The sequence below is a fragment of the Somniosus microcephalus genome, chromosome 7, assembly GCF_052327205.1.
Source record: "Somniosus microcephalus isolate GS21.2 chromosome 7, FLI_Smic_1.0, whole genome shotgun sequence".
Lineage (NCBI taxonomy): Eukaryota > Metazoa > Chordata > Chondrichthyes > Squaliformes > Somniosidae > Somniosus > Somniosus microcephalus.
Genome location: NC_140993.1, coordinates 253487108 through 253509413, shown reverse-complemented (window position 1 = coordinate 253509413; position 22306 = coordinate 253487108).

Sequence of the window (22306 nt, the reverse complement as noted above, 5' to 3'; positions counted from 1 at the left end):
TTTACTGGCACATTATTTCGGTTGCTGTATGTCAATAACAAAATGCTTTACGCAATGATAACCCTGTTTTCCTTCAGGTAGCTGACAATGTCTTTCAGAAGTTAGGGCAGGGCTCCCCTGGAGTGTGTCAATATTTGGACAGGCCTCCCCCAAACAGAAAAGTTTGAATATCACTGGAGTAGACAGAGTTTTAAAGTCAATCTAACCACAAATTACCCACAAAGGGTGTGTTTGATGATATCAATGGGAGGAATGAGATTTCATTCACCAATACTGTCAGGACATCGTACTTCACCCTGCTGAACTCAAAGTTATCATGAAAAGATTAGAGAGAGGAAAAGAAGCAAATAGGGAATGCAACAGAATCAAAATGATTTCTGACCAGTAACAAGGAAGAAACACTCTAGATTTCATCAAAAACTTTAAATTGATTTATTGCTATGTCAATATAAAAGAAATATGGATAGATTCCCAATGCTCTTTGTTTCTCTGTGTAGTATAACTCAATGAGATTGTGCTGTAGCTGTTTGGAAACACCTGGTATTGTTTAATATATGAGAAACAGTGTGTGATACCCATCTGTGGGTTCAATTGTAACATAATTGTAGTCACAAATTTCCCAACTAATCAACTGCAGGTTCTTTCACTAAAGATTTGCTGTAATGCCATTATGATCGTCACTCTTCCACAGTGAGCATTATTGTGCCTCAATGACATGGAGCACAGCAATACACACAACCTGCACAAAGGCAGACTCGGATACAAGAGAGTCATTTCAAGGCTCTGATCTACTTAAGGGATCAGATGGCACTCATGAACCACTCAAATAGTTTTCTCAATGGCTCAGCTGTAAATGCACTTCCCAGTGTAGAACTGAGCCAAACAATGAGAAAGGACATCTCAAGTCTGGACGGAGTTATTGGATCTTAGCTGGGATGGCGTTATTGACACTAAAATTGGCCTCAGAACACCTGGACTATGGACAGGAAAAAAGTCAGCCAGGGTTCCCACTGCTGACTGCCATCCGGTGATTGTGTCAGCCATGGCTCAGTTAGTAGCACTCTCCCCTCTGAGTTGGAAGATTGTGGGTTAAGTCCTGTGCAGCACTGAGGGAGGTCTGTCAAATATATGAATGGAGATCAATGAAATAACATAGTACAGGTACAGTAAAACATTTTTTTAAAAATCACATTTTTAAAATGACTTGAAATTACAATAAATTAAGTATTTTAAACAAAAATTTAATTTTTTGAAAAAAATAATTAAAGTTTTTTACAGGGCTAAAAAATAAACTTAGCTTTTTTTAAAGTATTTTTAAATGATAAATCAGTGATTTTTTTTTTTTAACTTTTTCAACTCTTATCCTGGTAAAAGCAGGCCTTACGCCTGCTTTTACCAGGTGTAAGAATTGTAAGGGTTTTCTGCGGGCGGAGGGTCTCCAAAAAGCAGAACTATCCGCCCGCAGAGGCCCTTCTCCAGGGCAGCCGAAGGATCTGTCAAGATCATTTTTGACAGATCGGAAATGCCGGTTTTCAGCGCATGCGCTGTGCATGCCTGAAACCGGCATTTCCGATGTCCCTACAGGTGGGTACACAGCGCGTACACACCCGTAGGGATCGGACTATCTGGGCCATTAAAACAAGGCCCTGTCTGTTCTCTAATGTGGACATAAAAGATCCCACAGCACTATTTCAAAGAAGAGCAGGGGAGTTCTCCCCGGTGTCCTGGCCAATATTTATCCCTCAATCAACAACACAAAAACAGATTACCTGGCCATTGCTGTTTGTGGGAGCTTGCTGTGCACATATTGGTTGCCACATATCCTACATTACAACAGTGACTACACTTCCAAAAGTACTTCATTGACTGTAAAGCATTTTGGGATGTCCTGGGGTTGTGAAAGGTGCTATAGAAATGCAAGTCTTTTTCTTTCGATAGTAGGTAAGAATAGGATCGAAGTTATCTATAATACATCCCCCCTCCCTTGCTGATATTCAATGCCAGAGCTCACACGAGAAGAATGGCCACTTGAGTGAGATTTCAAAGGCTGTTGGCACTGATGTAGAACTATAACCAGCATGAGGAAAAAGGAAGACAATTCACAAAAAAAGTGTCACTTTCTAGACACAGGGAAAAATGGGCTATGCATCTCCAAATAGATGTTGAAGAATTAGGTGCTACTTGATCTTCATAGTCAGCATTCCTAAACATTTACCACAAAAGAGCTATGCAGGGTCATATCAAATGATTTAGAGTTAATTTTTAATAGCAGTAGGAAAGGAGGGTGATGAACTTGTAAAATACTGTAGTGGTCTATCAATTGCCATACTATGGTGGACTGTAAATGATTCCATTTATCACATCATCTTCATTAGCAATCTGTACGATATTGATTTAGGTATACTGCGGGTCAAATAATGTCTAGGAAAATACCCCCACTAATGGAACAATTCAGCCTAGATAAAGGTTGTTATCAGTCCCTGGATGTTGCTATAGTGACATATAGGGCAGAATATTATGGCGTCGATTTTAATGCAGCTGCGGGCTATTGGCGTGTTCCCTGAATTTTGTGTTTCCCACACGAATCTAAATGGATGTGGGAGATTGATGCAATTTTAACTCAATTGGCCAATTGATTTCCAACGTGTGGGAAGCCATTCCAAATGGGTTTTTATGACTGAAAGTCCCCTCCGATGACGTCATCATTGCTGCTGCATTTAAGGTCCACAGCAAGCCTTGCTTCTTCTGCAGACTGTCAAGCTTTCTCCATTTGATGGCACAGGAACCTGCAGGAACAATGGCCAGCGGGAGGCCAAGAGCAGCTCCTAAGTTTGACGAGGCAGCACTACAGGCATTGGTGGATGGGGCTAGGGCCCACAGGGAGGTCCTGTTCCCTTCCTCAGGGAGGAAGAGGCCTCCCAGTCAGACCAAGGCTGTGTGGATACAGGTGGCTGGGGAGGTCAACTCCTTGGGGTCACACGGCGCACCTGGATGCAGTGTAGGAAAAGATTCCATGACCTTCAACACATTGGAAAAGTAAGTATGAAGTTCCCATCACCCTCAATCTGATCCCCATTGCCTTTCCTCATCAGCACTCAGCTTTAGCAATCTCTTCCTCCACATCCCACTTGACACTCACATCCATGCACCCTTACCCATTCCCTCTCTCTCTATGCTCACATTCACATAACTATTCCACCATGCAGCCCTCACACTCCCTCTCACTCTGATGCTTTGAACATAACTGACAACACACAGGGAGGGCCCTTGGTCTTGCAACCTCACTCCATCTTTGTCTCCTTCTAAGTATCTATGCTATGCAATCTCTACACTCACTCCTTCATTCTCACTCAAACTCCACTTGTCTCCCTCATTGCAGGAAAAGAGAGCTCACAATAAAAGGGAAAGAGCCAGGACAGGAGGAGGGCCACCATCATTAGCCCAGCTCACCCCCTGGGAGGAAGCCGTCCTGGAAATTGTTGGGGTTGAAAAAGATGCGTACGTTGGGGATGGACAGACGGGTGCATCACAGCAAGCTGCTGACAGAATAGTTTTCCATCTCTCTCATTGACATTGCATGAGTCGCTGATAATGATTCTGAAGCTGTAACAGATGGACTTATGAGAATCTGCAATATGCAATGTGCATGTAACCTTGACCTCACATCTCTAACTCTTTCCTTTACTCCCCCACAGGACCATCAGGAGCCCCCATCCCCACTGTCCAAGAGGAAGAGCCTGAGCTTCCAGACTCCTCAGAGGAATCTGCAACCTCTGAGGGCGCAGCGTCAGCAGAAATAAGCGCACCCAGCACCGGCACAGACACTCACACCTCGGTGGGACCTTTGGGACATAGAGTAGTGTTGTCACCTGGTGTATCACAGCTCACAAGTGAGCATCAGCAGGTTGTGGAGACAGGGACAGCAGTGGAGAGTCCTCGTCGGAGGGCGCAGGACTATGCCAGCTCGGCTCAGCTGCATGTCGGCACTCTGCCTCTGGGTCCATCCATAAGATCAGAGGTGATGGAACTCCATGCACAGATGCAGGAGTCTCTGGCAGGTTTTGTCTCTAGGGTCGCTGCGAGTGTGGAGCGAATTGGGGAGTCCATAGCGAACATGAGCAGAGCCTTTGTGGAGTCATTGGCACATAAACGCATCAACACGGAAAGGATGGCTACCTACGTGGAAATGATTGCTGCCTCCGTGGTAAGGCTAGCTATGGTAGAGGAGAGGAGGGCTACAGCCATGGAGGAGACTAGTCGCCAGGGTATGGAAAACATGGTGAGTATTCCGAATAGAATGACATCTCTTGAGGAGCGATGGGCATCTATTGAACATAGAAACCAGACCTTCATGGAAGTCCTTCTGAGTAGGACTGCCATTGCAGATACGGGTCCCCATGGCCCCCCTGATGTGCTGTAAGGTGCTCTCCAGCCACTTGCAGGCGTGGAGGGGGAGCTGACCCATGAGAGGGAGGTTGGTGGCAGACCTCAAGGAAGTGGGGGTTCCTCTCCAGGTGCTCACACTTCCATGCCACTGCAGAGCCCTCGGTCAGAGCCCCACCGGAGTCCACACCCAAGTGAGATAGACGTCTCAACCCCTGCACAGCCGCAGTAGCAGCAGACTGTTGACGAGACCTCATAGGCTCGCCACCCCAGAGGACGCCCGCCAAAGGTGTCGAGACAGGAGCAGCAGGAAAGTGAGCAAGAGGCCTCCACATCTGCTGAAGCCACAGGGGAACCACGACGTAGGAGCACGCGTAAGAGGAAAATAAAGCACAAGTAGTCGCAAGGGTAGTCACTTGGGTGAAATTTTATGTATTGTTAAAAAACGCCATCAGATGAATTCTGTCAATAAAAAGTCTGATGGCTACTGCTGTATTTGTGGCGTGTGTCATTTCACAAATGGGACTTTCACATTGAGGGCTTAGGATTACTTGCAATTGTCAGTATGCTGGACAAATAGCTAGGAATCCGCAGGGTCTTGGCCATTGTCGATGCTCAGGTAAGAAGCTGCGAGGCAAAAGTGCTTGATTGGCTAGGCTAAGCAAATCTGGCCAGGATGAGTGCATTCCTTGCATCCCGGGCAGCAATGTTCTGGCGTAATGCTGCCACTGGTTATTGGTCCTCTGCAGGATGGTTGTTTTCGCCCTCCTCCTCCTCCTCTTCATCATCATCTGAGGAGGGTATGTGAGGAGCCACTTTGTCCTCAGGAATCTGTAAGCCACGACGCTGTGCCATGTTGTGAAGTGCACAGCAAACCACGACGATGCTGGAGACCCTGGCTGCTGAGTACTGTAGGGCTCCACCTGATCTATCCAGGCATCTGAAGCGCATCTTCAGCAAACCGATGGTTTGCTCGATAATGGATCTGGTGGAAATGTGGCTGGAGTTGTAGCACTCCTCAGCTTCGTTGGCTGGCCTCCTCAACGGCGTCATTAGCCAAGTCCTCAGGGGATAGCCCTTGTCTCCAAGTAGCCATCCATGAAGTTGGTCTGGTGGCCTGAATAGCGGAGGCACACTAGACTGGCGCAGTATGAAGGAGTCATGGCAACTGCCAGGGTACATGGCACAAACATGCAAAATCTCCTTCTTGTGGTCACACACCAGCTGAACGTTAAGGGAGTGGAAGCCCTTGCGGTTGACAAAAATACCTGGATTGCGATGGGGTGCCCTAAGGGCCACATGTGTGCAGTCAACGATGCCCTGCACCCTTGGAAAGTCTGCCAGATGAGCTAATCCAACCGCTCGCGCCGTCACACTTGCGCGATCCTTGATGAAATGGATGTGATTGTGCGCGAAGGCAAAGAGAGCATCAGTTACCTGCGTGATGCAAGTGTGTGCGGGTGCCTGGGAAACGGCGCTGATGTCTGCTGCTGATCCCTGGAATGAGCCTGAGGCAAAAATTTGAGTGCGGTGGTGACTTTGACGGCCACTGGTAAGGAGTGTCCACCTGGTCCTCTGGGCAGCAGGTCTTGCTGTAGCATTGCGCAGATGTCAGTCACTACCTCTCGCGAAAGTCGGAGCCGCCTTTGGCACTGCTGCTCAGTCATGTTGAGGTAGCTGACCCTGTGTCTGTAGACCCTGTTTGGGGGGTATCTCCTGCACCGACGGGCTTCCAGGCGCTGCCCCCTTCTGGCCTGTGCTGCCTCAGGTGGCTGAGCAGCAGCCTGTCGCTCCTGCTGCTGGTGCTGTTGCTGGTGCTGCTGTTGTTCCTGGTTCTGCTGCTGCCGTGCCTGGTGCTCGAGCTCCTCTAATGCCTAGAAGAGAAGTAAAAAAATGGCTCCCATGCTTCTGGTATATGCCTCTGTTGAGGAAGCGCTGAGTGAAGCTGGCGAGAGGGGTTTCCCAGGAGGCCACACTGGAGATGGGTGTGAGGCGCCAACCTTCCACAGGTGTGGTTAAGCCTTCTAAAAGTTGCCCCAGACCTGAGACCACTAAGTCCTGCCACCTGCAAATCATGGCTGATCAAATCTCCTCTTTAATGGTTGACCAGCACGGTGGCATAGTGGTTAGCACTGTTGCCTCACAGCGCCAGAGACCCGGGTTCGAATCCGGCCTCGGGTGACTGTCTGTGTGGAGTTTGCACATTCTCCCCGTGTTTGCGTGGGTTTCCTCCGGGTGCTCCGGTTTCCTCCCACAGTCTAAAGATGTGCGGGTTAGGTTGATTGGCTATGATAAATTGACCCTTAGTGTTAGGGGGATTAAATACGTGGGGTTACGGGGATAGGGTGGGATATGTGTTGGTGTAGGGGTTACGGGGATCGGGTGGGATATGTGTCAGTGCAGGCTCGATGGGCCGAAATGGCCTCTATCTGCACTGTGGGGTTTCTGTGATTCTGTGACCTGCAGTTGATAGTCAGCAATCCAATAGTGCTCCCACCAGGTTTCACATTCGTGATTCCCACCAGGCGTGTTTTACGTGGGAAAAGGGTTAAAAGTGCAAGGGACTGTTAAAATAGGACTACAGAGGCCATTTAGTGGTGATTAAGGGCCTTAAAGGCCAGTCCTGCCTGTTGGATGCGGGACGGATGCGGGACAATCAGACACGCCTGAGTAAAAATGGCTCGGAGTCGGGAACCAGGCGGGGGGGGTCTCGCCCGCCAGTTTTCGCGATTTTAACCCCCCGCACGCCTCCAAGCCCGCCTCCACGGCTCAGTTAAAATCGAGGCCTATGAGTTTCTACCATGCATTTTCACTTGGAGTGTGAACACATAGGGGAAAAATAGGGTATCCTTTGTGTCTCCCGTTAGCGCCCCCTGGGAGACACGAATGGGCGTAAAGTCCCTAGTGCCTGGGCATGGCGCCGCTAACGCCTCCCGCGAAATTCAGCGGGAGGTTAGCGGTAGTGGTAGCCGGTAACACCCGCGGCACTATGCCTCTGGTGATGACGTCACCGCCGTGCACAGCACCCCGCTTGAGCCATGGCCGCGCCCCCGACCTACCGCCGGATGCTATGTCCGACAGGGTCAGGGAGGTGTTTTTGCGGCCGCGGCGGCACAAATTAAAGGGCAGGAGCCGGGCTGCCATTTTTTTGGGCTGCCTGCCAGCACCTGCCCCCTCTCGCCTCCTCCTGTGGGGCGCCGGCCGCGATCGCTCAGCCCGGCACTCCTCTTGAGTGTGGGGCTGTTTTATCGGCACCCCGCTGCCCGGTGGTCCAGCAGGGCCCTGGTGCGTGCAGCGCTAGGCCCCTCCCCTTTAGTCAGGGGTGGGAGGCCTGCAATATCGCGGTACTACGTGCCGACGCTCATGGCGCTGTTGCACGTAGCACCGTAATATTCAATGGTAGCGCCCCAGGAAGGAGGGGGAGTGCTTCCAGTAGCGTCCCGCCTCCTGCTTGGGTGCTACCACTGAATTTACGGCGCAGGAGCGCTAACTTTTTTGGGGTAGCGCTCTGGCGAAGTTAGTGCCCCGAAGGGGGTGCCACCAAATTTCTCCCCCCTAATGTTAGCCCTACAAACTCAAACTATTAACTTTTTCAAATCTTATTTTTACCTATTGTTTTGCTCACCAACTTTTTCTGCCAATTTTATTCCTCCTCTCCTGAACGTGTTACCCTCTGCAAAGAAAGCCTTGACAATGAAGCCTAGGCCTTCTGACCTTTGGGGTGGTAATTAGGCAGGAGGGGGCAGAAAATAGTTCAGGGATCCGTTATGCTGGCTCCCCACTTTACACCTGCCTGATGTTCTGCCCTGAGGTGGTAATGATGTCGTCACATAATGGCCCAGAAATTCGGGTCGGGGGCTTCCCGTGGTTGCAAGCCCCCGACCTGCACTTACATAGCGCGCCGGCCGTTGAGCTGTGGGCTCGCATGGGATTCCGATCCTGGGCCTCCTCCAACTGCCGGCGCGCAGTGCTTGCGTATCCCAGGGGCGCAGTTAGTTCGATGCATCCCCTGGGATCACGTGGGCCATGGAGAGCCAATGGTAGCAGGGAATGCTTCATTCATAAGTTTGACAGGAAGAGCTGTCAAACCTATAAATACTATAAACCCCAAAACATCACTGAAAATTCAAATACATTTTTTAAAAAACACCACATTTTTAAAATAACTATAAATTACATGAAATCACTATTTTAAACAATAATTAAAATTTTTGAAAAAATTAATTACATTTTCTAACAGGGCTAAAAATAAACTTACCTTTCTTTAAAGTATTTCAAAATAATAAACCTGTGGAAAAAATGTTTTAAGTTTGATTAATTCACCACTTACCTTGTTAAAAGCAGGTCTTGCGCCTGCTTTTTAAAAGTGTAACTGCTGGAGACTTACCCTCCCGGAAAAACCTGGAAAAAAAACGTAAATTCGATGCGCACACGCTGCCTCTCCAGCGCACACGTTCCACCTCTCAACCCCTTCTTTCAGGGGAACGGAAGTGCCGGTTTCCCACGCATGCACAATGCATGCACGAAACCGGCACATCCATTGGGCTTACGGCTGAGTACCCCATGCGTACTCACCCATGGAGACCCGAATTTCTGGGCCAATACATACTATTTCCCATCATGACTTCATAAGAAGATATGAAATAGGAGCAGGAGTAGGCCATACGACCTATCAAGCCTGCTCCGCCATTCAATAAGATCATAGCTGAACATCTATATCAATTCGACTTTCCTGCCCTACCCCCATATCCCTTGATTCCCTTAGTGCCCAAAAATCTATCGATCTCAGTCTTAAATATGCTCACCGACTGAGTGACAACGGCCCTCTGATGTAGAGAATTCCAAAGATTCACAACCCTCTGAGTGAATACATTTTTCCTCATCTCAATCCTAAATGGTTGACCCCTTATCCTTAGACTATGACCTGTAGTTCTAGACTCTCCAGTCAGGGGAAACAGCCTCTCAGCATCTACCCTGTCAAGCCCTCTGATGTAAGAAAAAGGAGACTTACCATCAAGTAACTTTAAAGTAAGCTTTAAGTAACTTATAAACACACTATATACACGAGAGGTCTTTACCATGCCTCTGGTAGAAGCCTCTTACAATACTGAACAGACCAGTATTTATACCAGTCCAACAGGAAGTGACATATGACAGGAAGTGAGGTATGTACACAGTTCATAGTTCATAGTTCACAGGAAGTGATGACATAACTTCCCGGAAGTTATCATTTTTATCACATTCTTCCCTCCTGCAGGATTAGGAGGCTGTGGTCTACCTTTTGGTCCACAGCCGCCGAACAAGGAAGAGTCGCACCCGTTTGGATTCCCGTCGTAGAGGGTCGCTGGTCCGCTTACATGCGGTTGGCCATTGGTCAGAGTCTGTGTGGCCTGGATTGCCCTGTGAAGGGTCGGGGAGATCATGGCTTCGAGTACGAGCCCCAATAGGTTCAAAGTCGGACTGCCTCTGTTCAGAGGGAGGTGCAGAGCTGGTCTGTGGCGGATCAGTACTTTCATGCGCGGTACTGGGAGGGTCGCAACCTTGAGCACGGGGTTCTACCGGCACCAAGCTAGTTGGTGTCCGATCAGGATCCTGGAGAGGGGTACCCGATAGGTCCCAAGAGTTTCCTGGTGAAATGCCATCACCCGATGTCCCACTAGGTCCTGGTGGGCAGGGAGCCAGATCCCGTAATGATACGGTAGATTCTCGGCCGTCGGAATATCGTATGTTTGCATAGGTGGGGTTGGCATCGGTTAGTTCGACCTCGTCTACAAGAGGGTCATTTTTAGACGTCCGAACGTATCTTCGGAGTAATACAGGTCCAGGAGTAGTTAGCCATGACGGGAGTGATGTCCCATGAGATGAGCGACGCTGGAATCCAAAGAACCGCTCATGAGGTGTAGTATTTGTGGCTGTAGAAAGCAGGGACCGTATAGAGTGCAATGCATCCGGAAGCACTGTTTCCCATTGCTGGTCTGGTAGGCCCCGAGATCTTAAAGTGAGACGTACGGAATTCCAGATGATACCGTTATACCTCTCTACCTGCCCATTTCCGATGGGATGGTATGGTGTTGTTTTGCTTGTAGCAATTCCCCGTTCTGAGAGGTAGTCCTTGAGTTCCCTTGACATAAAGGATGGACCCCGATCTGAGTGAATATAAGCTGGCATGCCACAGAGAGAAAATACCTGCTCAAGGCAGCAGATTACTGTGGACGCCAGCATATTGGAGCAGGGGAAGGCAAACGGAAAACGTGAATATTCGTCGATCATGGTGAGCAAATATGTGTTCCGAGTTGAAGAGGGCACTGGGCCCTTAAAATCGATGCTAAGTCGTTGCATCGGTTGGGTTGCATGTATGAGTATACCATCTGAGGGGCGGAAGAACTGAGGTTTCAATTCCGCACAAAGCCGGCATTCTGAGCATATTTTCTTTACATCTCCAATGGAAAAAGGGAGATTCCGTGATCGTACGAAATGTAGCATGCGCGTAACGCCAGGATGACACAAACCATTGTGGACATCCATGAGAGTGGAGGATGACATAGTGGAGCAGAATGCCCGTGTGAGGGTGTCCGGGACCACATTCTCCTTGCCAGGCCGATAGAGAATGGTATAACCAAAAGAGGCCAGTTCCATCCTCCAAAGTTGTATTTTATTATTAATTCTGGTTCGTTTTCGATTATCGAGCATGAAGGCGACTGATCGTTGGTCCGTGATCAATGTAAAGTGCTGGCGAGCTAGAAAATGGTTCCACTTCCGTACTGCCTCTATGATGGCTGTGGCTTCTTTCTCAACCGGAGGATAATGTAGCTCGGCACCTTGTAAGGTCCTGGACATAAATGCTACAGGACGACCTTCCTGATTCAGAGTAGCCGAGATCGCCACCTCCGAGGCATCACATTCAACCACGAAAGGGAGATTCTCATCAATGGAGTGAAGAGCCGCTTTCTCCAACTGTTTTTTGAGAAGGTTAAAGGCTGCAACAGCCGCTGTTCCCAGTGGAAATGATCTAGCATGCAGCAAGGGTTGGATTTTGTCCGAAAAATGAGGAATCCATTTAGCGTAGTATGCAAACAGACCGAGAGCCCGACGTAAAGAAGCCGGATTCTTAGGTGACGGGAGCTCTTGGAGCGGGCGAAGTCTTTCTGGGTCTGGCTTAATGATACCATTGCCTACGCAGTAGCCAAGGATGTTGATGGTCGGTTGCGACTCAACAGATTTGGATTCATTCAGGGTCAAATTACGGCGATGGAGGACATCCCGAAATTTTTGGAGGTTGGAGTCGTGTTCCTGTTGATCGTGACCTGCAATGGTAATGTTATCAAGATAGGGAAAAGTGTCCCTTAGGTTTTCCTGCTTAACCAGGCCATCCATTGCCCGTTGAAAGACAGCCACTCCATTACTAACCCCGAATGGGAGGCGACGAAATTGGTACAGCCGTCCATTAGCCTCAAAGGCTGTGTACTGCTTATCTGAGACCTTCAAGGGTAACTGATGATAGGCACTTTTTAAATCGTAAGTTGAGAACACTTTGTATTCGGCCAGTTTATTAACCATATCATCAATGCGTGGCAATGGGTAGGCGTCCAAGTCGGTATATTGATTGATGGTTTGCGAATAATCGATGCATAGTCGCTGTTTGTGAGGTTTTAGAGGGTTCTTGACAATGACGACTTGAGCCCGCCAGGGCGACGAACATGGTTCAATGATATCCTCTGCTAGAAGTCGAGAGATTTCAGCCGCAATAAAAGATTGGTCTTCCTGATTAAAGCGCCGCGATTTCGTTATTATCGGTTGGCATTGAGGCGGAATACTGGCAAATAATGAGGGTTCATCAAGTGAAGCTGCTGATAATGCACACAATGGTAATTTAGACGGTATATTAGAAATAGTAAGTCCGGGTTTGGATCCACCAAACTCAATGGTGAGTTTCTTATGCTGTTTTTGGAAGTCCAGCCCTAAGAGGAGATCACTACATAAGTCCTTGAGCACCGAAAGTCGGGTGGAGGGATACATACGACCATGAAGTGTCATATCAACAACACAAAAGCCGGAGATTCTGGTATTAAGTGATGACTGGGCCATCGCAATTGCCTGGTCCGATGGGAAGACATGTAGTTTCAATTTCGCAACAATCTGTTCCTTAATGAAACTATCAGTACTTCCTGAGTCAATTAAGGCATCTAAGGTATGCCCTTTAATTGAAATTTTTGTGGCTGCATGAGACAGGTTCTGTGGGCAAGCAGCTGTAATTGGTGTCGTTGCACAGAGAGTGGCTAAAACTCTCGGTGTGCTTCTTCGGGAGAGAGCTCGAGAGGAAGCTTGATAGGTCCTAGCTGGAGCATCTTGATAGGCCCTAATTGGGGCAGTTCGGTAGGCCTTAGCTGGATTGGCCCTCGTAGAGGCCCTTGATAGGCAAACTTTAGCAAAGTGTCCTTTTTTCCTGCAATAACTGCAGATTGCATTGCAAGCAGGGCAGGTTTTCCTAGGGTGAAAAGCATCTCCACAAAAGAAGCATTCCTTCCTAGATTGCCAAGAGGCTGCTAAAGTGGGGTCGTCCTCCTCTTCATCAGAATTATCAGAATTAGATTCCCCCATGATAGGGTTCACCTGAGACCGCTTGAATTGTCTGGTTGCAGCTACAGCAGCAGATCGAGATCTGGGCAGCTGATAGAGGTCTGCATTTCTCTTTGCCAAATCCAGTGAACAAGCTAGGTCAAAAGCTTTTTGTAGCTCAAGTGTTTTACTTTCTAGTAGACGCTGGCGTATAAATGGAGAGGCAATCCCGCAGATGAAAGCATCACGAATCATTTCTTGGCGGTACAGCTCAGCTGAGGCTGCCTGAAAGTTACAATCTACGCTGAGCCTGCGAAGTTCTTGCAGGAATTCGTCAATTGATTCCCCTGGCCCTTGTCGGGCTGTGGCCAGTAGATGTCTAGCATAGACCTCATTTGGGGTCTTCGCATACAGTTTCTTAAGTGCCCGAATCACCTCTTCGTAATTATCCCATTCATCAACATATTCGAACACTTTTGGGGTCACATAATTGACAAGTATCTTCAATTTAGCAGGAGCATCCGCTTTACATTCATCCAGAAAATTCTCAAAAGTACGATACCAATGCTTCCATACCCTGCCAGCTGCTGGTGTATTCGGGTCCAAGTCCAGACGAATAGGTCTAAGGATTTTCTCCATGATGGGTGGTTCCCTGGATCCTTAACTTCCGAGTTTGTCTGAAGGTCTAGTATTTGTCAGTGTAAATATTAAGTTACTTAAATTGATGTAAGAAAAAGGAGACTTACCATCAAGTAACTTTAAAGTAAGCTTTAAGTAACTTATAAACACACTATATACACGAGAGGTCTTTACCATGCCTCTGGTAGAAGCCTCTTACAATACTGAACAGACCAGTATTTATACCAGTCCAACAGGAAGTGACATATGACAGGAAGTGAGGTATGTACACAGTTCATAGTTCATAGTTCACAGGAAGTGATGACACAACTTCCCGGAAGTTATCATTTTTATCACACCCTCTAAGAATTTTATACGTTTCAATGAGATCACCTCTCATTCTTCTAAACTCCAGAGAATATAGGCCTACTCAATCTCTTCTGATAGGGCAGCCCTCTCATCCCAGGAATCAATCTAGTAAACCTTCGTTGCACTCCCTCGAAGGCAAGTATATTTTTTCTTAAGTAAGGTGACCAAGATTGTATACAGTACTCCAGGTGTGGTCTCACCAAAGCCCTATATAATTGCAGCAAGACTTCCTTACTCTTATACTCCAACCTCCTTGCAATAAAGGCTAACATACCATTTTGCTTCCTAATTGTTTGCTGTACCCACTTGCTAACTTTCTGTGATTCTTGTATATTTACTAGTCTCTCACCTTTTTTAAAATATTCTGCTTTTCCATTCTTCCTACCAAAGTGTATAATTTTATACTTCCTCACATTATACTCCATCTGCCACCTTCTTGCCCAATCACTTAACCAGTCTATATCGCTTTGCAGTCTCTTTGCGTCCTCCTCACAGCTTACTTTCCTATCTAGCTTTGTACTGTCAGCAAACTTAGCTACATTACACTCGGTCCCCTCATCTAAGTTATTGATATAGATTGTGAATAGTTGAGGCCCAAGCACCGATCCTTGCGGCACTCCACTAGTTACATCCTGCGATCCCAAAAATGACCCGTTTATTCCTACTCTGTTTTCTGTCGGTTAACCAATCCTCAATCCATGCGAATATATTACCCCCAATCCCATGAGCCCTAATTTTGTGTAACAACCTCTTGTGTGGCACCTTATCAATTGCCTTCTGAAAATCCAAATATACTAATCCATTGGTTCTCTCTTATCTACCCTGCCAGTTACACCCTCAAAAAACTCTAATAGATTTGTCAAACACGATTTCCCTTCCATAAAACCATGTTGAATCTGCCAAATCATATTGTGATTTTTCAAGTGCCCTGTTACCATGTCCTTAATAATAGATTCTAGCATTTTCCCTACTACTGATGTCAGGCTAACTGGCCTATAGTTCCCTGCAATGTACCCTCTTATTATTTTCTGGGAACGCGGCCCCTTTAAGGGGCTGCACAGCTCATTTAAAATACAGTGTATGTGTGGATTTTCACATTGTAAAGCCAGCAAGCCAGCTGCAATTTAGGTCCCGAGAGGGAACATTGGTTCCCTGTTTTCCTTCTCTCGTCTTTCTTGAACAGTGGGGTTACATTTGCTACCTTGCAATCCACAGGAACTGTTCTAGAATCTAAGGAATTCTGGAAGATCAAAACCAATGCATCCACTATCTCTATCTCTGCAGGCACCTCTTTTAAAACCCTAGGGTGTAGGCCATCAGGTCCAGGGGATTTGTCAGCTTTTAGTCCCATTAATTTCTTCAGTAGTTTTTCTTTACTAAAATTAATGACTTTGAGTTCCTCACTCTCATTAGACCCTTGGTTCCCCACAATTTCCATTATATTTTTTGTGTCTTCTACTGTGAAGACAGACACAAAATATTTGTTTAACTTCTCTGCTATTTCCTTATTCCCCATTATAATTTCTCCTGCCTCTGCCTCTAAAGGACCCACCTTTACTTTGCTAATCTCTTCTTTTTTACATACTTGTAAAAGCTCTTTCAATCTGTTTTTATATTGCTTGCTAGATTATTCTCATAATCTATTTTCTCCCTCTATCAATTCCTTGGTCATCCTTTGCTGATTTTTAAAACCCTCCTAATCCTCAGGCTTACTATTTTTGGCAACATTGTAAGCCTCTTCTTTTAATCTAATACTATCCTTAACTTCTCTAGTAAGCCATGGCTGTTCCACTTTTCAAGTGGAGTTTTTATTCCTCAAGATAATGTATATTCACTGAGAGTTATGAATTATTTCTTTAAATATTTGCCATTGCTTATCTACCATTATATCTTTTAATCTAATTTCCCAATCTACCTCAGCCAACTTGCCCCTCATACCTCCATAATTGGCTTTGTTTAAGACTCTAGTGTTGGGCTTAACCACATCACTCGCAAACTTAATATGAAATTCTATCATATTATGATCATTCTTCCCCAGAGGATCCTTTACTATAAGATTACTAATTAACCCTGTCCCATTACACAATACTAGATTTAAAATAGCCTGTTTCCTGGTTGGTGCCTTGACATATTGTTCTAGAAAACTGTCTCGCAGGCATTCTATGAACTCATCCTCCAAGCTACTTTGGCCAATTTGATTTTCCCAGTCTATATGAAGATTCAGGTCCCTCACGATTATTGCATTACCCTTGTTACATGCTCCTCCAATTTCCTGATTTATACTCTGTCCAACACTATGATTACTGTTAGGGGGCTTATAAACTACTCCCACCAGTGTTTTCAGACCTTTGTTATACCTTAGCTCCACCCATACTGATTCTATGTCCTGATTTTCTGGGTTCAGATCCTTTCTCCCTACTCCCTTTATCTCATCCTTTATTATCAAGGCTACCCCATCTCCTTTTCCACTTTGCCTATCTTTTCTAAAAATCAAGTATCCTGAAATATTTAGGCCTAGAAATTGGGTTGAGGCGCCAAAGTGGTGCCAAGTTCGCCTGGGCGCTAATTTCTGCGCAGCGTTCGGAGCATTAACGAACGTCAGAAATTCAGTTTCAGCGCCCCTAGAGGGAGACGGGGCGAGGCTCGAGGCGCTCCGCGTCCCTCTTAGGGCGCTGAAACTGAATATCGCAACGCAATGTGCCGCAGCGCCACACGCTGCGGCATGGCACGCTGCGGTACTGCAGGCCTTCCTCCCATTGTTAAGGGGGAGGGGCCTGCAACAACACGATTCCCGATCGCGAGTGCCGGCAAAAGAGCCCGGCACCGAGAAGTGCCGGGCTCTCGGGAAACAGCCGGCAATGCCGCGGGGGGGGGGCGTCAGGAGGCCGGGGACGGAGGTGCTGGCAGGCGGCCGCACCTCCACCTTAACTTGCGCCACTGCCGGCACAGCAAGGCCCCGTGAACCGGGCGCGGGTAGCGAACGGCGCTACAGCGGCATTCGCTACCAAATATCGCGATCGGGGTGCTAAGCACACCGATGACGTCATCGGTGGCGGCGCAGCACAACAGGCTAACGCCACCATTAGCGCCCCCGCTGAATATCGCGGGAGGCGTGGCCAGTGGCGCTACAGCCACTGACTGCCCTCTTTAGGCGCTAATAGGTGGCGCTACATACCCAATTTCTCCGTTCCTTACCTTGGTCATCCTGCAACCACGTCTCAGTAATGGCTACTAGATCAAACACATTTATCTCTATTTGTGCCGTTAATTCATCTATCTTGTTACAAATGCTTCGTGCCTTCAGATATACTACCTTTAATTTGAACATTTTACTATTTTTCCCTGCTGTGGCCTTAATCGCTAATGCCCTACTATTGTTTTTAATCACATTGTCCCTTCCTGACACAATCTGCTTAATTTTACCCAAATCACTACTCTGTTTTAGAGCCTTGATTTTTCTCTTCACACTTATACATTTTACTGATGTTGGTTGAGGGATATATATTAGCCAGGACACCGGGGAGTACTCCCCTGCTTTTCTTTGAAATAGTACCATGGGATTCTTTACATCCACCTGAGAGAACAGATGGGGCCTCGGATTAACGTCTCATCCAAAAGACAGCACCTCCGACAATGCAGCACTCCCTCAGTACTGCACTGTAGTGTCAGTCTAGATTTTGTGCTCAAGTCTCCGGAGTGTGATTTGAAACCTACAACCTTCTGATTCAGAGTCAAGCATGCTACCAACTGAGCCATGGCTGACACAGCTAAGTCTTAATCATACCAGAATAAAATTGGTGTCCTGGGTTGCTTGGTACTACCCTGAAGGTGGAAGTAAGTTTAAAGAGACCAGCTTGTTCAGTTACTGTTGCTATTAAAATCTTATTATTCTGTTAATTTTGGAAACTTTTTTGCTGTTGGTACCTATTTTTCCATTTGTTTTTGCGCTATTTTCTGAAGGGCTGTTTTTTACATCCCCCCCACCCCTCCACCACCATTTTCAGACATAGAACAATAGGCTTCCCATTGGAGATTCCCCTGTATCTTTGCATCTTGGAAGAAGAGCAGGAACAATGGGATGAGGTGAGATTGCACTGTTGGTGCATAGCAGCCACTTGTTGGAAGCCCTACACCTCAGGATATAGGAGAAGTGCTCCTACCTCCATTTGAACAAGCCTGCGAAGGCTTCACTTTTCAAAGGAAACACTCACCGAGTTATACCACAGGCTGCCAACAGACCTGTTACTGGCTGTTAAGGTCGCTTTCACTCTTAACTTCTATGTTGGGGTCACTCCTGACCTCCACTGGGGACATCTGTAAAATATGCAACAACAATAACTTGCATTTATATAGCACCTTTAACATAACAAGGCGCTTCATGGGAGTATTATAAGACAAAAAATTTGACACCGAGACACATAAGGAGAAATTAGGGCAGGTGACCAAATGCTTGGTCAAAGAGATAGGTTTTAAGGAGCGTCTTAAAGGAGGAAAGAGAGGTAGAGAGGCAGAGAGGTTTAGGCAGGGAATTCCAGAGCTTAGGGCCTAAGCAACAGAAGGCACAGCCACCAATGGTGGAGTGATTATAATCAGGGATGCTCAAGAGGGCAGAATTAGAGGAGCGCAGATATCTCGGGGGGCTGTGGGGCTGAAGGAGATTACAGAGATAGGGAGGGGTGAGGCCATGGAGGGATTTGAAAACAAGGATGAGAATTTTGAAATCGAGGCATTGCTTAACCGGGAGCCAATGTAGGTCAGCGAGCACAGTAGTGATGGGTGAACGGGCCTTGGTGCGAGTTAGGACATGGGCAGCCGAGTTTTGGATGATCTCAAGTTTACGTAGGGTAGAATGTGGGAGGCGGGCCAGGAGTGCGTTGGAATAGTCAAGTCTAGAGGTAACAAAGGCATGAATGAGGGTTTCAGCAGTGGATGAGCTGAGGCAAGGGCGGAGCTGGGCGATGTTACGGAGGTGGAAATAGGCAGTCTTAGTTATGCTGCAGATATGTGGTCGGAAGCTCATTTCAGGGTCAAATATGACACCAAGGTTGCGAACAGTGTGGTTCAGCCTCAGACAGATGTTAGGGAGAGAGATGGCTAGGGAACGAAGTTTGCCTGCTAAAATACCTGCACCAACACTCAATGGGGTAGATATTGACTTTGTGTAATAATGTAAAATGGGCGATAGCGAATTGGAAGCCCGTTTTACATAAAAAATCTCTCCCGGTTCTTATTTCCATTGACTTTCCCGCCACTCCAGCTAGCAATGTCTTCCTTTTATGCGCCACTACCAGTTGTTCTTGCTTACTCATGCTTAGTGTCTCATCCACTCCCAGCCCCCATTCCTCACTATCTACCTTCCCTGGACTGGATGTCACTAGGCTAGTGCTCGAGAGGGATGGAGTGAGTGAAGGTGCAGGCTGCAAAGTTCTGTCATTGCTGAATGCTGAGGAGTCTGCTTGTTGCTGGTGACATTCAAAGGGGAAATGAAGAGAGGTTAGAATAGCTTCCTGAGGAGCAGCACTTCTATGTCACTATATATTCAGGGCGTGACATGAGTGATTTATTATGTGTTTCAGTGACAATTAAAGAAGGGTACAATAGAAGGGCAAATGTTCTGACAAAAGCTAAGCTGATATATGCTCTCCTACTTCTCCATCTTCAATGCCATTAATTGCCTCTCTCCCCAAGATAATGCAAGGCTTCCTTCTCTTAGGGAGTTTGTGGTCTGGGATTACACGACTGCCAAGGTCTCGCCCGGCTACTATGAGCCATCTTGTCCTAGAACAAGAGAACCAAAATGACCATGACAAGGAGTAACACCTACGTGTCAACATGCAGCCCATAATGGCTGCAAGAAGAGATGTATACAACAGGCAATTACATTCCATGTGGGACTTTTTGTGGGGTGAATGCATATAAGTTTAAGGATATAAGTGAATGAGCTCTTCCATGTGAAGGCTGGGAGTGTAAAGGACATCAGTACCTCCAGTCCATTAGCCAGGATGGTGAGCAATTGATGCATTTTAATACAGTGTGAAGGAAGTCCATTGTAAGTGGCAAACATGGTTAGTATAGTGCATGTCATATTCCAGGATTTTTGTTCAATTTTTTCTTCACAGAATGGATTTTGGGATTGAGTTATGCTTAAATGTTGTGTTTTAAAAGAAAATGAATTCACACAGATTTTTTTAAAAAGGCTATAGGCTTCTGGCATTGAAGCTGTGCATTAAAGCCAGATAAGCCAATTTGTGGATTGCCACAGCTCTCAATCTATTTCAAACTGATACAGTGAGTGTATATTGTCCCATCCCAGTCCATTAGCCAGGATGATAGAGACACTAAGCAATTTGTTATCTCATCTCAGATGACCAACAAATATTTACAACCATTGTGGTGAGGAGCATTGGATTCCTGTGGTTACTGCCCCTCTGCCTCCTGGTACGAAAATTAGCAAAAAAAACAAGGGAAAAAAACATGTTCAGGGGCAGTCCGGTTATAAAGAAGAGCCTGCGAGTCTGCTGTGACCTGGAGCTGGAAGCTAAAATGCAGGAGATCAGTTTTTGTAGTTTGAAGTAATCTAGCAAGAAAGGTAATGCCAAAAATTAAGTAAGTCCGCTCATGAAAGGGACAAGGTGCATGGTTCATTGTTTTGTCCCATTTTTCGAAGAGAGAAGTGAGAATGAGTGAAGTAAGTGGAGTTTACTTTGACCGATGCAGTGTACATTCACTGTCTGTTAGTGAAATAAAGCAGCTTAACGATTCATATCGTGCCTTGCCTTGTGTGTCAGCTGTGGCTCAGTGGGTAGCATTCTTTCCTGCTGAGTCAGAAGGCTATGGGTTCAGAGTCCTACTCCATGAGACTTGAGTATGAAAATCTAGGCTGACCACTCCAGTGCCATTACGGAGGGAATGCTACACTGTCAGAAGTGCTATCTTTCAGATGAGATATTAAACTGAGGCCCTACCTGCCCTCTCAGGTGGATGGAAAAAATCCCAGGTGTCCCAGCCAATATTTATCCCTCAACCTGCATCACTGAAACAGATTATCTGGTCATTATTGCATTGCTGTTTGAGAGAGCTTGCTGTGTGTAAATTGGCTGCTGCATTTCCTACATTACAATAGTGATTATACCTCAAAAGTACTTAATTGGCTGTAAAACACTTTGTGAGGTCATGAAAGGTGCAAGTCTTTCTTTCTTGTCTCATTAAGTGTTTTTTAATCCATCTTCAAAAAGATTGGAGAAGCACACATGAGGGCACATGCGAAGGCAAAAATAATATCCAGTTCAGATCAAAAGTATAATTATTGCACCCTGGGTTATTCTATCATATAATTAGATATTGGAAAGTGCAGGCATAACCCTGAATCTTCTCTCTTAGGCAGTCCCTCGGAACTGAGGATGACTTGCTTCCACATTAAAAATGAGTTCTCAGGTGACTGATGAGTCCAATGCGAGACCTACAGTCTCTGTCACAGGTGGGGCAGACGGTGGTTGAAGGGGCGGGTGGGTGGGGTGCTTGGGTTGACGTGCGCTCCTTGCGCTGCCTGCACTTGGCTTTCGCTTGCTCCTGGCAAAGAGACGCGAGGTGTTCGGCGCCTTCCCGGATGCTTCTCCTCCACTTTGTGTGGTCTTGGGCCAGGGATTCCCAGGTGTCGGTGGGGATGTTACACTTTTTCAAGGAGCCATTGAGGGTGTCCTTGAAGCGTTTCCTCTGCCCACCTGGGGCTCTCTTGCCGTGCCGGAGCTCCGAGTAGAGCGCTTGTTTTGGGAGTCTCGTATCGGGCATGCGGACAATGTGACCCGTCCATCGGAGCTGATTGAGCGCGGTCAAAGCTTCAATGCTGGGGATGTTGGCTTGAGCAAGAACACTGACGTTGGTGCACCTATCCTGCCAATGGATTTGCAGGATCTTGTTGGTGGTACCTCTCCAGTGCTTTGAGGTGCCTGCTGTACATGGTCCATGTCTCTGAGGCATACAGCAGGGCGGGTATCACTGCTGCTCTGTGGACCATGAGCTTAGTGCTGGGTTTGAGGTCCTGGTCTTCAAACACTCTCTTCCTCAGGCGACCAAAGGCTGCACTGGCACACTGAAGGCAGTGTTGGACTTCGTCGTCGACGTCTGCCCTTGTTGACAGGAGGCTCCCGAGGTATGGAAAATGGTCCACTAACCCTGAATGATGCTCAGATCGCTTATGGGTGTGACCAGCACCGCTGTACCGGTGAGAATATCTAAGTCAGACTTGAAACTTGTAACAATATGGCTGACTCTTACCTTGCTTGACCTGGGAAGGTGGTGTATTCCCTTCCTGCACTGTCAGGCATTGCATGTGTTTGTGGAGTTTGCACTGACTGCCCTGGCTCCCTCTCTCCACTCACTG